At 36.0% G+C, this 13,262-nt stretch overlaps 1 protein-coding gene across 2 annotated transcripts in view; it reads right to left on the bottom strand.

Annotated features, from left to right (window-relative positions):
• The window catches only part of HTR2C (5-hydroxytryptamine receptor 2C), a 225,252-nt gene that overhangs the window by 104,730 nt on the left and 107,260 nt on the right, over positions 1–13,262 (bottom strand). The gene's annotated exons all lie outside the window — the stretch shown is intronic.

The following is a 13,262-nucleotide window of genomic DNA, read 5'->3' on the forward strand; positions in this document are numbered from 1 at the left end:
AAATAAATACACCACTCAAGTTTATTGTATTGTTTAGCAGTTACTCTATGCAAAAAAAAAAAATAGTTAGTAGCTAACTAATAAAGCATTAAATCCCCAGTAGATGAAGTAGTATTGAAAATTGAAAACAAAAGGTCGGTTGTATTAGGTGAAGGAACCAAAACTCATGGCTTCTTTTGTGGATTCAGAAGTGACACTACGTCTTCAAGGAACTTATAGAAGAATTTCAGAGAGCATGCTTTTTTGTTTCTATAAGCTGTCTTTCAAAAGATTGTTTGTGATATCACAAAATGTTGATGTATTGGATTACTCATCATTTATTACTATATTTGGTATGTTTAAATCTTTGTTGAGAAATAAATTGTTCCGGAAAAGAAAAACCTGCCCTTTCGCTGAGTAGAGCCTGCCACTATCCATCTTTACACCAACACTGGGGAAATAGCATGAGTCCTATTGACTAACATGGTAATCTCTTGATTTTTCTTTGTAGAGAATTATAACTAAGAACAGACAGGTCAAATCAATCTACTCTCTATTCTTCCTTTTCTGGGTTTTCCAGTTTGGACTTGACTATACTTTCTTGCCATGCTAAAAACATAGCTAATAAGTCTATCCATCCTCAGTTTATAAAATGATTTCAAGAGTCAGGACTCTTATGGTTTTTAAGTTGCATGTATACTAATTTGTCAATGAGCAGAAGTGTGTACGTGTGTGTGTTTAAATGTGTGTAAGCATTACATAGCTTGAGAACACAGCCTAATTTTGCCATATCTATTTTATGTTGTTTATATTTATTTTCAATGAATATGAAAATGAAAATCTGTCTTGATATTCTTTGTTTGGTGGTCTTAGATTCTTTCAAAAACTTGGAATCAAAATTTCACTAGAATACAGTGTATTTCCCTGTTTCTCAGCTCATTTAACAGACCTTTTCCCCCAGTCATTAAAATTATCAATTTAATATTTCTTTCTTTACTCTTCAACATCTACCTTTTGATTCTATCAAAACCATTTCATTGCACTATTGAATACATACAATCTGACTTCCTAGTGAGTAGACTCAAAATATCCCCTGAGAGTGATCTTAGCAAAGGTCATTTTATCTGGTAGGATTCCACCAGACAACACATAAGTCCCCCTTCTTTTTGAGATCTGGAAATAGGTGAGGAAAAAAATGGTAAAGGACACCAATAAACATCAGGGTCCTTTAGCCCTTCACTCTTTGTCTCTTTAAAATATACAAAGGTTTTCTTCTTAGTAATGCTAGAAGTTCTAAAATTCTGTTTAATATTGATTGTTCAAGTACCTACAAATTAGTATAAATAAGTGTCAAAATAGTGTAAAATGCACTATGTTCCAATAAGAATATTCTAGGACAAAATCAATTGTACTTGCTATAGCTACATTGATCTCGTGAAACACTTTTTACACACATTCTTAGCTCTGGTAGAATTCAACTATTGTTCCATGAAATATTGTGTTTACTTAAAAATTAACCAACTATATATTATTTCCATTATAAATAAAGATAAAATTTTAAAGCAACAAGTACTTATTTTCTTAGGTCCCATATTTGTTAGAAAAACAGTACCTACAAATATTATTATATACATAGACCTCCCAATTTATTAACTAAAATTACTTGAAATCAAATCTTGTCTTCCTATCCCACTAAAATTTGTTCCCTTTAATTGATCTTAGCTCTTTTTATTTTTTCCAGTACTAAGGAAAAAAAATGCCTGTCCTCTATCACAAAACTAAAACACCCATTAAAAATTTACATTTAAAAAGTTGACTGAACCAAATAGAAAATTCTTTTGAAGTGTTTATAGAGGTTGAGGTACAAAATATGGGAAGAATGAATTACATAACTTACATTAGGTGAATTCTGCTTCATTATAAAATATATTTTGAAATAATTTTTATTCTGCATATTTAACATAAGTGTTTGCAGAATTACAAAGAACAGAGAGGATGCAAAACTTTTCAAGCCTCAAATAACTAAAAAGAGAATCAAACAAAAAACTATACTTTCTGATTTGCAACTCTCATACTCTACTTATCTTTCAAAATGGAACCTTAGTAGTTACATAAGCACAAACAGAACACTTGTGAGTTCCAACATTTGAACTTGAGAAGATTTGTGTTTTGTGAATTTCTGTAAACTCCATTTTTAGTAATTAATGAAGTGGCTACACTTTAAACATAATTATAAGACTCCCATAGACACTGTGAGCATTTAAGCACAAGTGTGTGAGAGGACAGAAAAATATTAACCTAAATTTAATTAATTTTCTCAATTATGAAATGATAATAATAGGAGGTTAATTAACAGAAGTGAATTCAATATCAGTAATTACTCATGTCAGTTTCTTTCTTCTTCCCGCAGCATTTATCACAGACATTTTGATGCAGTCTCTGAAGCACTGTGGGATCTTTAAGTATCTATAACAGATTTTGCTAAGGCAAAATTGCCGACAAATGCTTATTTCCATGCAGTTTTTAATAGTCTAATTTTACATCAGATATTAATTAACAAGCATCTTAAACATAAAATCAAATAATAAAACAGCAAAGATATTTAAACACTGCTTATTAAATATATGATTGTATGTTATAGATTACAACTGTCATTAGTATGTTATAAAAATCATGTGAACCCTTGAAATTCTTAAACCAAAATAAAATTTCCATTAAATATTCAAAAACAAATTTCAAGCTGTCAAAAATACACCAAAATACTTAAAGTCCTAATCAGTAATTATCTTTAAAATAATGAAAATAAAGTTAAAGCACTTTGGAGAATAAAGGCTGTCTACTTTGTGTGTGCGTGTGTGTGTGACTGTGTGTGTGTGTGACTGTGTGTGTGTGTGTGTGTGTGTGTGTGTATCCTCTTTCTATTTCAGTTAATTAGGCAAGTATAGTATATAAAGTAGGAGTAAGTGAGACTTGGAACAGTGGAAAATTAAAAAGAATAAAATCTTCCTCAACCATAGAGTGTGGGCTTGTAACTTTATATACATTATGTTTGAAGAAAAAAGGACTTTAGACCTTTGTGGGAAAACTTGGATGTCTATTTTCCCTACTCTCTCTAAAACTAACCCTTTCATATGGGTTTTTATTCTTAGCTTTCTGGAAAATCTGTCAGGTAACCATGGTGATAAAGAACAATATTTCACTCAATCTAAAGAGAATAAATCTGACATGGAATTTTTATCAATCTATAGATACACAGTAAACAGAGGATTCCTGTGTGACTTTTAATTGTTTGCTTACTTTTTGAGACACAGTTTCTCTGTGTAGCCCTGGTTGTCTTGGAACACACTCTGTAGACTAGGCTGGCCTCAAACTCTGCCTGACTCTGCCTCCCAAGTTCTGGCACTAAAGGTGAGCAATTGCTATCACCTGGCCTTGTGTGACTTTTAAAAACCACATTTATTTATTTAAGTGTGTGTGTGTGTGTGTGTGTGTGTGTGTGTGTGTGTGTGTGTGTGTGTGTGTGGAGAGAGAGAGAGAGAGAGAGAGAGAGAGAGAGAGAGAGAGAGAGAGAGAGAGAGAGAGAGAGAGAGAGCATGTGTGTGTGTACTCACATGCATGCCATGGATGAAGTGTGAAGGTTGGGGGTTGGGGGAAACTTAGCAGAAGTCACTTCTTTCCTTTTACCGTGTGGGTCTTGAGGGTTGAACTCAGGTCATATGGCTTGTTGTAGGCACTTTCACTGACAGCCATCTTGCCCACCTCTTGTCTGGCTGTGTATGATAAATCATTTAAGAACTGAACATGTAACATGGCATCTAAAGTTTTGATTTTGTTAGTTTTCAATGATCAAAACTAAAGACACATAATTTCACGTGTTTTCTCTCTGGACCACCATGGGAAAGGGCTATAAAGATCAGAAAAGCTAGAGGAAAGATAGCAGTACTGTGAAATGCTCCTGTGGATATGTAATTAGGAAGGCAATACCTTATCTGTGAGGCAACTAGGGCTCCAAGGCCCATGTAATAGGGAAGACAAAGCATTTGTAGCTACCTTCCCAGGCTCTGTCCCCAAAATAAAACCCCAAAGTAGGAGAAGAGCTAGCTGGAAAGAAGATGAGCTGCAGGAATGTAGATGATAGAAGAAAGTATAGGTGTGAATATTACCACAATATAATCTATATACATAGGAAACTGACAAAATTTTATATGCTAATGAAATAGCCTTTCTGATTATTATATGCACTCAAACTTTCAGCAGATGGCTAGATCAAAAATGAAATTGTCACAAATGTTCAGATTTCTCCTGTGAAGAAAATAATCATGTGCGAATTTATAACAGTTTGGGGAATACTCATGTAATTCCGCAAATATCCTTAGGACCAAGGCATTTTGCATGAACATTCTTTTTATTTTTTAATGTTCTAAAGATATTTTGTAATAAAGCACACCTTTTCAATCTAAAAATATTCATGTTTGCCATGAATAGTCGCATCATGTAATTCTTTATGTTTTGATGGCAAATTTTCCAGAGATTACAGTCAATTGAAATCCTTTCCTATCTGTAAACAGAGACACTTCCAATATGGGAAACTCATTTATAAATGCGTTCTACAAATTTAAATGAGATCAAAGACTCCATTTTCCGTTTTTAAGGTCTCAACTTAATCTAAAAGCTTGAATTCACAGAACTCTTGAGAGCAAAAAATTACAAGTGATCAAATAATCTTGTCTTCTGGTGGGTCTATATTTAAGTCCCTTTGACAAGTGTGACAGTTGATGTTCTTTAGAAGAATTTTCAACAGAGGTAATTTCAAAACCCTCCCCTGTTCAGCAATCTGTTCGTTCTGGAAATGTTATTTTGCACCAGGTGAAAGAGCCTGGGGCTAATAGACATCAGTGGAAAGAAAAAAAATCCCTCACTGAGTCAGACAAGGAGACTATGCTTCAGGCTTAAGGCAGTTAGCTTATCATGTTTTTGCTAGGCTTGCCTAGAATGCAGTCAGTGCCTCAGACCTAAAACTGGGCACTTGCGGGTAGGGTGGCAAAAGGGAAACATCACACTTCTGACTACGCAGTTACATATGTTGGGAAATGGTTTAATTTCTCCTTTGAAAACAGAGGGGGCAGGATTCAGGGGATGGTGCTTATCTGGAAATTTCATTAGACCTCATAATATTAATATGATTATTTAAGGTGAAAACAGTTCTTACCAATATCTATACGTCCCTACTCTTCTGTCAAGAAAATAATGAATATTGAGGCAAGTAGGACCTTTCCTCTTGTATTTGCCTGCAATTGAAAATTTCTTCCTTATTTGTGTTTTCTAAATTCTTCTGCTTGATATACGTTATGAGAGGTTTGTCTTTTGTTTTGTGGTGTTGAGATGGCCTAGACCTCATGTGATGGCTACATACTCAGGCCTCATAAAGCAGTTAATGTGAAATTTAACAAGAATCTAAAAAGCATCTAAGATAGTACATTTACAACAGCAAGACCGATTCCATTCACCTAAAATAATAACTCTAGAATAGTTTGCAAATTAATAGAACTAAAGTTGCTACTGCAAATCATCCCACAGTTGTAATAACAAACATTGAGGGAATCTGTTACAGTGGGAAGCATGCCCAGCAATTTGAAGCTGTTTCTCCATAGGTGGTAGCAGAATTCTGCCTAAATTATCTCAGCCAAAGTATCCTTATAGCAAAATAAACTAAAGACTCAGAAAGAGCAGAGCGTAAGGGGAAACCATATGTTAATGTATGTGTTGGCGACCAATTTCAACTGACTTGCAAGACTGAAAACTGTACAACCAAATTTCTGTGTGTTCAAACATTTATTGATTGCCTATTATGTGCTAGGCGCTCTGCCAGATGCTGTCCCTATGGTGGAAAGCAAGGCAGAAAAGCCCCTGCTCTCACAGAGCTTACAGTCTAGCATAGCAAATAGGCAATAAAGATATCAGGGATGTAATCATTGCTGTGAATGAAATGGAATTGGATAATAAGATAAAGTGTAACCGGAGGAAAGATACCAGGCGGATTTATAGTTGTATGTATCCATAGACAGAGGCTATTCCAGCTATTATTAAACACAGATACACAGTTACTTCACACTGACGTTACAAGCACTTGTCAGTTATCACTAGTGAGAATACTTCTGTTTGGCTTGATTTTTACAAACTCGAAACAAAGTTCCCTTTAATTTTGTGAAGGTACATACAATCCAACTTTGCGGTATTCCCAAATGCTTAGGTTTAAAATGAAGTGCTCTCACCCACAGGAAGATGTTGCTTCCTGTCTTATTTGATTAAGAACTCATACACTCTGGGCTGTCTAGCAGGCCTTGAAAGTTGTTGACGCTCCAGTTGAGTCAAGAAAAGCGAAAAGTTCAATCAGTTGCCCAGATGTATTTATTGCCAAATAACTATGTACTTGGATACATCTGGACAGCCGAATGAACTCTTAACTTCCCATCTCTCCAATAGTTCTTCATTTCGTAACCTTAGATATTCCTGGATAAAGAGGAGAAAACGAACAAAGGCACTATCTGGAGTTGAAGCATTGATTAGTCTTTCAGGTTTTGCAATTCCACATCAAGAGAAAGCAATCTCTGCTACTGGTGTATAACTTAGTGCTAGAAAGTGTATTTACACCATCAGCTAGCAACAATACTTATACAAAAATGAAAATGTCTGACAAATACAGAAAATTCAATGGACAAGTTGAACTTGCATAATTTTACTTGTTAAATATATCATACTAAAAATATCCTGTTGTGTAATACATGGGTCATTAGACTGGTCAGTAGAAGATATGGTTTCAGGCTTGACTCTACTCCTCAGTTGAAATGTACCTTAGACTTAATAATCAAACTTCTTTGGGTCTCAGTGTTTCCCCCATTTCATTATGAAGTTGATATAGAAACTTATTGGTAGATTCTATTTGTCATTTCCCACTGAATGTAAAAAATTATATATACCTGAATGTGCCTGCTGATTTAAAAGGAGTGTAAGAGTGATTTGGGACTATTTTCACAATGCAGCCCATATATTGTGCGAATTATGTACACTCAGCATTTAGCATCTGTTTTTTCTACTTTCTTAGACTGAAAACTTCAAAGATCACATAAAGTCATGAAAAAAATAAGACTCATTTTTTTTTTAATTTGTGATTTTCTGACTTTAAAAGTCCTGTGCCAAGACTGAGGGAATGGCCAAGCAATGACTGGCACAACTTGAGACACACTCTGTGGAAGAGAGCCAACCCCTGTCAGTATTAATGATATTCTGCTATGCTTGCAGACAGGATGTTTTCTAGCTTAACTGTTTTCTGAGAAGCTTCATCCAGCAGTGATTAAAACAGATGCAGAGACCCAGAGTCAAACAATAGGCTGAGGTCTGGGAGGGTTTTTTTCATTTTTTATTGTTTCATTTTTAGCATATACATTTATATTATTACAAGTGAATAAAATAAAACATAGAGCAGGAAGAATCATGAGACAATCAGGAATTGTATAAATGTTTCATTCATAGAGATTTCCCTATTTGTATTTGGCAAACTTGAAGTAAACATCTTTCCTATTTGTTGGGTCTAAAATTATGAATCAAAATCAATATCTATCATAGCTCATCTCTAGATAGATGTTTTAAGTTGATAATGATGAGATGTGGTGGAGATTGATTTACATTCAGAATTTGAGATGCACCAAGATAAGAAAGATGTTTTCTTCAACGCTGTCAGAAACAAATAGCCAAAACGCTAAGAATGTGGCATTTATATAATTCCTGATTGTGTCATGGTTCTTCTTGCTATAGGTAGTTTATTGTATATATGTGTAATAATATAAATGTATATGTAAAAAAGACATTTAATTAATAAAAATATGTTTTTAGATCAAGATAGAGATCAAGGAGTTTTATGGAAGAGTGGGAAGATTGAGGGAGCTGAAGTGGTCAAGGACACCACAAGAAGCCCTAGAGAATCAACTCACCTGGGCCCATGGGGGCTCACGGAGACTGAACCACTAAGCAAAGAGCATGCGTGGGTTGGATTTAGACCCGCTACACATATACAGCAGACAAGCAGCTTCATCATTATCTCATTTCCCTAATAATGGGAGTAGCTGCTTTCTGTTGCCTGCCTCTGGATCCCTTTCCCCCAGCTGGGCTGCTTTGACTGGCCTCAGTGGAAGGGGATGTGATTAGTTCTGCTGAAACTTGATGTGCCAGGGTGGGTTGGTAACCCCTGGGGCCCTTTCCTTCTTTGAGAAGAAGGAAAGGGTGAAACAGGGAGGCATGAGTGTGGGACTTGGAGGAGAGGAAGGAGGGGGTTGGGATCAGGCTGTAAAATGAGTAAAATGAGTAAACAAAACAAAAATAAAAATAAAAATTCTTTGCCTAAAATAATTACATAAAAGTACATTTTAAGCAATACTGGATTTGGGGGAGGCACTTTCAAACCCATCTTCCATTTTATTATCTTAAACTTCAGCTAGAACAGTGGTTTTCAACCTGTGGCTTGCGACTCCTTTGGGAGTCGAACAACCCTTTCACAGAGGTTGTCTAAGATCACAAGAAAACACAGATACTTACATTTAGATTCATTTTGTTGGTTTTTTTGGTTTTGTTTTGTTGAATTTTTTTGTTTTGTTTTGTTTGTTTTTGAGACAGGGTTATTCTGTGTAGCCTTGGCTGCCTTGGACTCGCTTTGTAGACCAGGCTGGTTTTGAACTCATAGAGATCTGCCTGCCTCTGCTGTCTGAGTGCTGGGATTACAGGTGTGTGTCACCACCTTAATAAGGGTATCCTATCATACCTATACCATACACAATGATGACAAGCACTGTATCACTCTGTCTTAGTTAGGGTTTCTATTGTTGCCCAGCCATTATGATTCATAACATAACAAAATTTCAGTTATGAAGTAGCAACAAAAATAATTTTATAATGCGGTCACCGCAACATGAAGAACTGTAATAAAGTGTTGCAGCCTTAGGAAGGGTGGACACCACTGGTCTGTTTACTGCCTCATGGACTCTTCTATTTTGTTCATTTCTTGGACAATTTTGAAAATACTCTGATTTCTTGCACCAGATTATTATTTGTTTCTTTGTAACAGATGTTGTCAACATTTAGAGAAACAAATATGAATGTTTTATAACGCTCCTTTGTGTGTTTTAAGTTAAAATTTCAAGAAACCTGTGTGTATACATAATCATTTTAAAATGTTTTGACTAGTTTCCTAGAGAATTCTGTAAATTGTCCTTCCCCTACAACTCAGTTTACAAATACAGAATATCAGGGAGTTTAGAATAATATAAATTTTCAAATTTTTTTGTTTATGAATTTAATGTGTGAGTAATTGTGTGGCCAAGGCTGCTTATGTGTATTGGAGGTGGTGGATGAAACAATATGTTCTAAATGTGCATTTTAAAAATCACTACCCTCAAAAGCACCATCATTTCATTAGGTAAAACCATGCCATGATGTTCCAAAGCCATGGAGGAATTGCATGTATGCAGTCATCTTTTTCAAATGGAAGAGTTGACTTGGCTAATGTTTAAACCCATGTGAAAGCCTAATAACTGAATATTTGAGAAATTGTTGTCATCTGTGAAGTAACAATAGCTTCAAAACAGCAACGCCTGCTTTCACATTTCATTGAAAGAGTATTCTATGTAAAGCCAAACACGACTTTTCCACCTACTCGAATGCAGTCGCGATGTGTTTCTGGTTACATAGATTCACAGTTTAATACATACTAGTGAGGTAATTTTGCTAAGCTGTTAACATGTTCTGCAGATTTCTGTAAAGATAATTTTAAAAAGCAAAGGAAGAGAGTTTGAATGTGGGTCTTAGGTCACATTTAGAAATTACTCCTAAGATTGCTAGGTAGTCAATAGATATATGACCGTGGAAGAGGAAAGTCTTGTAGGCCTCAGGACTAGATGAAGGATTAAAGGCTACTAAGGGATTTTTAGAGTCAACAAAATCACCTTTCTCAGAAATGAGCTGTTAATTGGTTATCTGACACCAAGTGGTCAGGCCTGAAAAGCACATACATACAAGAAACAGTATACAATTTGAGCCATCTGGGTCTATGCATATATGTATGTATGTATATATGTATGTTACATAAGAATAACATAATGAAAAGGATGTCATGAATTTGAGAGGGAGTAAAGGGCAAAAATAAGATGGAATGGGTTGGAGGTAGGAAAGGGAAAGAAGTAAATGATGAAAATATTTTAATTTGGAAAATAAAAAGATTGCTACATATGATAATTACACTACAGTTTTCTAAGAGTATACTCAGAACTGTAGAATTACATGAAGTGGTGTGAAGTAATTTAACAAAGAATGGGAAAGAGATGGGGTACAGAGCTAAACAGAGAATTCTCAACAGAGGAATATCAAATGGCTGAAAAACACTTAAAAACTTGTTCAACATCCCTAGTCATCAGGGAAATGCAAATCAAAATAACTTGGAGATTCCATCTTATACCTATCGGAATCGCTAAGATAAAAAATTCAAGTGACAGCACATGCTGGCAAGGATGTGGAGAAAGGGGAACACTCCTCCATTGCTGTTGGGAGTGAAAACTTGTACAACCACTTTTTAAAAATCTTTTTTTATTAACTTATTCACATTACACCTCAATTGTTATCCCATCCCTTGTATCCTCCCATTTCTCCTTCCCTCCCTCCCACTTTCACCCTAATCCTCTCCCCTATGTCTGTGACTGAGGGGGACCACCCCCCTTTATATGATAATAGGGTATCAAGTCTCTTCTTGATAGCCTGTTATCCTTCCTCTGAGTGCCTCGCCTACCCAGATCTAACCAATGGACAGGACATTCTCCACAGTTGAGTGGAGAGCAGAGAGTGACTTTCACACAAACTCTTGTGCCCCATATTTGACCACATCCCCTTGATAGGGAGGCCCAGTGGCACTCAGAGGAATGTACAGCCACTTTGAAAGTCAATCTGATGCTTTTTCAGGAAATTGAGAGTAAATCTACCCTAAGACCCAGCTATATCACTCCTGGGCATATACCCTAATGATGATCTACCATACAACAAGGACATTTGCTCAACTATGTTCATAGCAGCCTTGTTTGTAAAAGCCAGAATCTGGAAGCAACCCAGATGTCCCTCAAGTGAAGAATGGATAAATAATTTTTGTGATCCATTCCACAATGGAATACTACTCAGCTAATAAAAACAAGGAAATATTGAAATTTGCAGGCAAATGGATGGAACTACAAAATATCATCCTGACTGAGGTAACGCAGACCCAGAAAGACACACATGGTATATACTCACTCACAAGTGGATATTAGGCACTTAATTCAGGATAACCACACTACAGTACAGAGACTGATGCACCAACCAAGGTCCATGTATGATGCGGACCTAGACGATTTGCTCAGAGGTAGTAGATAGGCAGAAACAGTCTCCTTGTTTGCCCGGCAATATGTGGAGTAGGGACTAATTCTTACATGGACTCAGGCCTCCCAACTTTGATCATTTCCCTCCTGACAAGGTGGCCTTGCCAGGCCACAGAGGAAGAGGATATAGGTAGTACATATGACAATGGATAGGCTGAGGTCAGATGTTAGGGGAGGAGAGCTCCCCTTTCTGAGGACTAGGGGAGGGAGGGAGGGAGAGAAGATGAAGGAGGGAAGGTGGAATCAGGAGGTGAGGAGGGAGGGGGCTACAATCAGGATGTAAAAAATTAAACTGCAGAAAAAGCGGGTAACTTATGCTGCTAATCCCACTACATGGGAATAGCTCTGAGACTGGCTGAGACATGAATGTCTATGCATAGACAATGCCGTTTTGTTGATCACAGAATTCCTGTGACTTATTGTTAGATGCCGTTCTTCATACGGCATGAATGAAGACTTACAGATGTCTTACTTCTGCTCATACAAAGAGCATAGAACCAACCTTAATTATTCTGTGATTCTGTGTATCACACACACCTTACACATTTACAATTTTTTAACTGTATAATGCTTGTGAGAAATTATATGTTTTCAGAACAAAAGAACCAGACACTGACATTGGATCAGACCTGACAGGATTCATTCCTCTTAGCATGCTGGACACTGACATCCTGCTTCCTTCATGTTCCAGAACCAAGTGCTTCAATTGTTGTTCCTCATCAGGATAGGACAGCTTTGAAGAAAGTTTCCAATCTCAATTGGTCCAGCTTTTCAGACTGTCCCACACAGGACTCCTAAGGCCAGAATTTCTCAACATTTAAAAACTGGACCACAAATGCTATTCCTGCCTTTTAAAACCATGTTTCCCAGTTTTATTTAGTCCTGAAATCAGTTGGAAGAACCTTAAGAAGAAACCCCCTTAAAGGGGTTGGGTAGGTTTTTGTTTGCTCTCTTGGGCTACAGATGCTTATTTTCATTGGAAGTTGGTTATAAGTTATTATTGGTCTTATACAGAGAGAAAATGAGGTAGGACTCAGGGATGTCTTTCTTTTCCTTTATCTTTCTTTTGTAGGTTTGGAGATAGGGATTGAAAAAAAGAAGAAGGGAGGACATAGAAATATATAAGGATGATAGAACAAAAAGTAGATTATTGAATCTACTCCTCAACTTAATGCCTTAATTGCTACTCACAAATAAAGTTATTTTTAATTTATTGGTATAGAATTTTGTATATTGATGCAAAATGAGTTTAATTTTGATACATTAATATAGAATTCAAATTTAGGATTAGTCTTCATAGACATTATATATATATTTCTACTCTAATATGTGGTATTGTACCCATACAACTCAATTATAATACAAAGTTTACTTCCAGTACCTTGAAAATAGTATTGAGGGTTATTTAGGATAATTAAGTAATACAAGCTAATTGTTAGTTGATCAAGTCATGGTGATATCAATTACTAGTCTATTGTTATCACAGGAATATATATCCTAGGTTTAACATATAGATATGATACTATAGGTATATAAGGTAAAATAGTTAGATAAGGTCTTCAAAAACCCCAGCGTCATACAGAATATGACATTTAAAGATGTTTTTATTATTTTAAAGATTCACTGACAATGAGACAGGTTAACTCCTGGCAACACCCAGCCTAGCTCAAAGAAGATGATGAGCTTCAAAGAACCTCCTTATGTAGATGGATTCAAATGGGACAAAGTAGTCACTGAGCAAATTATCCTTGTTTCAGCCACAGACAAAATTCTGCCTAAAAATGTGCAAGCTTGAATACAGGCAGAGTCAGTGGCCAAACTCTGCCAAGACATGAT

Source organism: Acomys minous, assembly GCF_964271855.1.
Source record: "Acomys minous genome assembly, chromosome: 7".
Taxonomy (NCBI): domain Eukaryota; kingdom Metazoa; phylum Chordata; class Mammalia; order Rodentia; family Muridae; genus Acomys; species Acomys minous.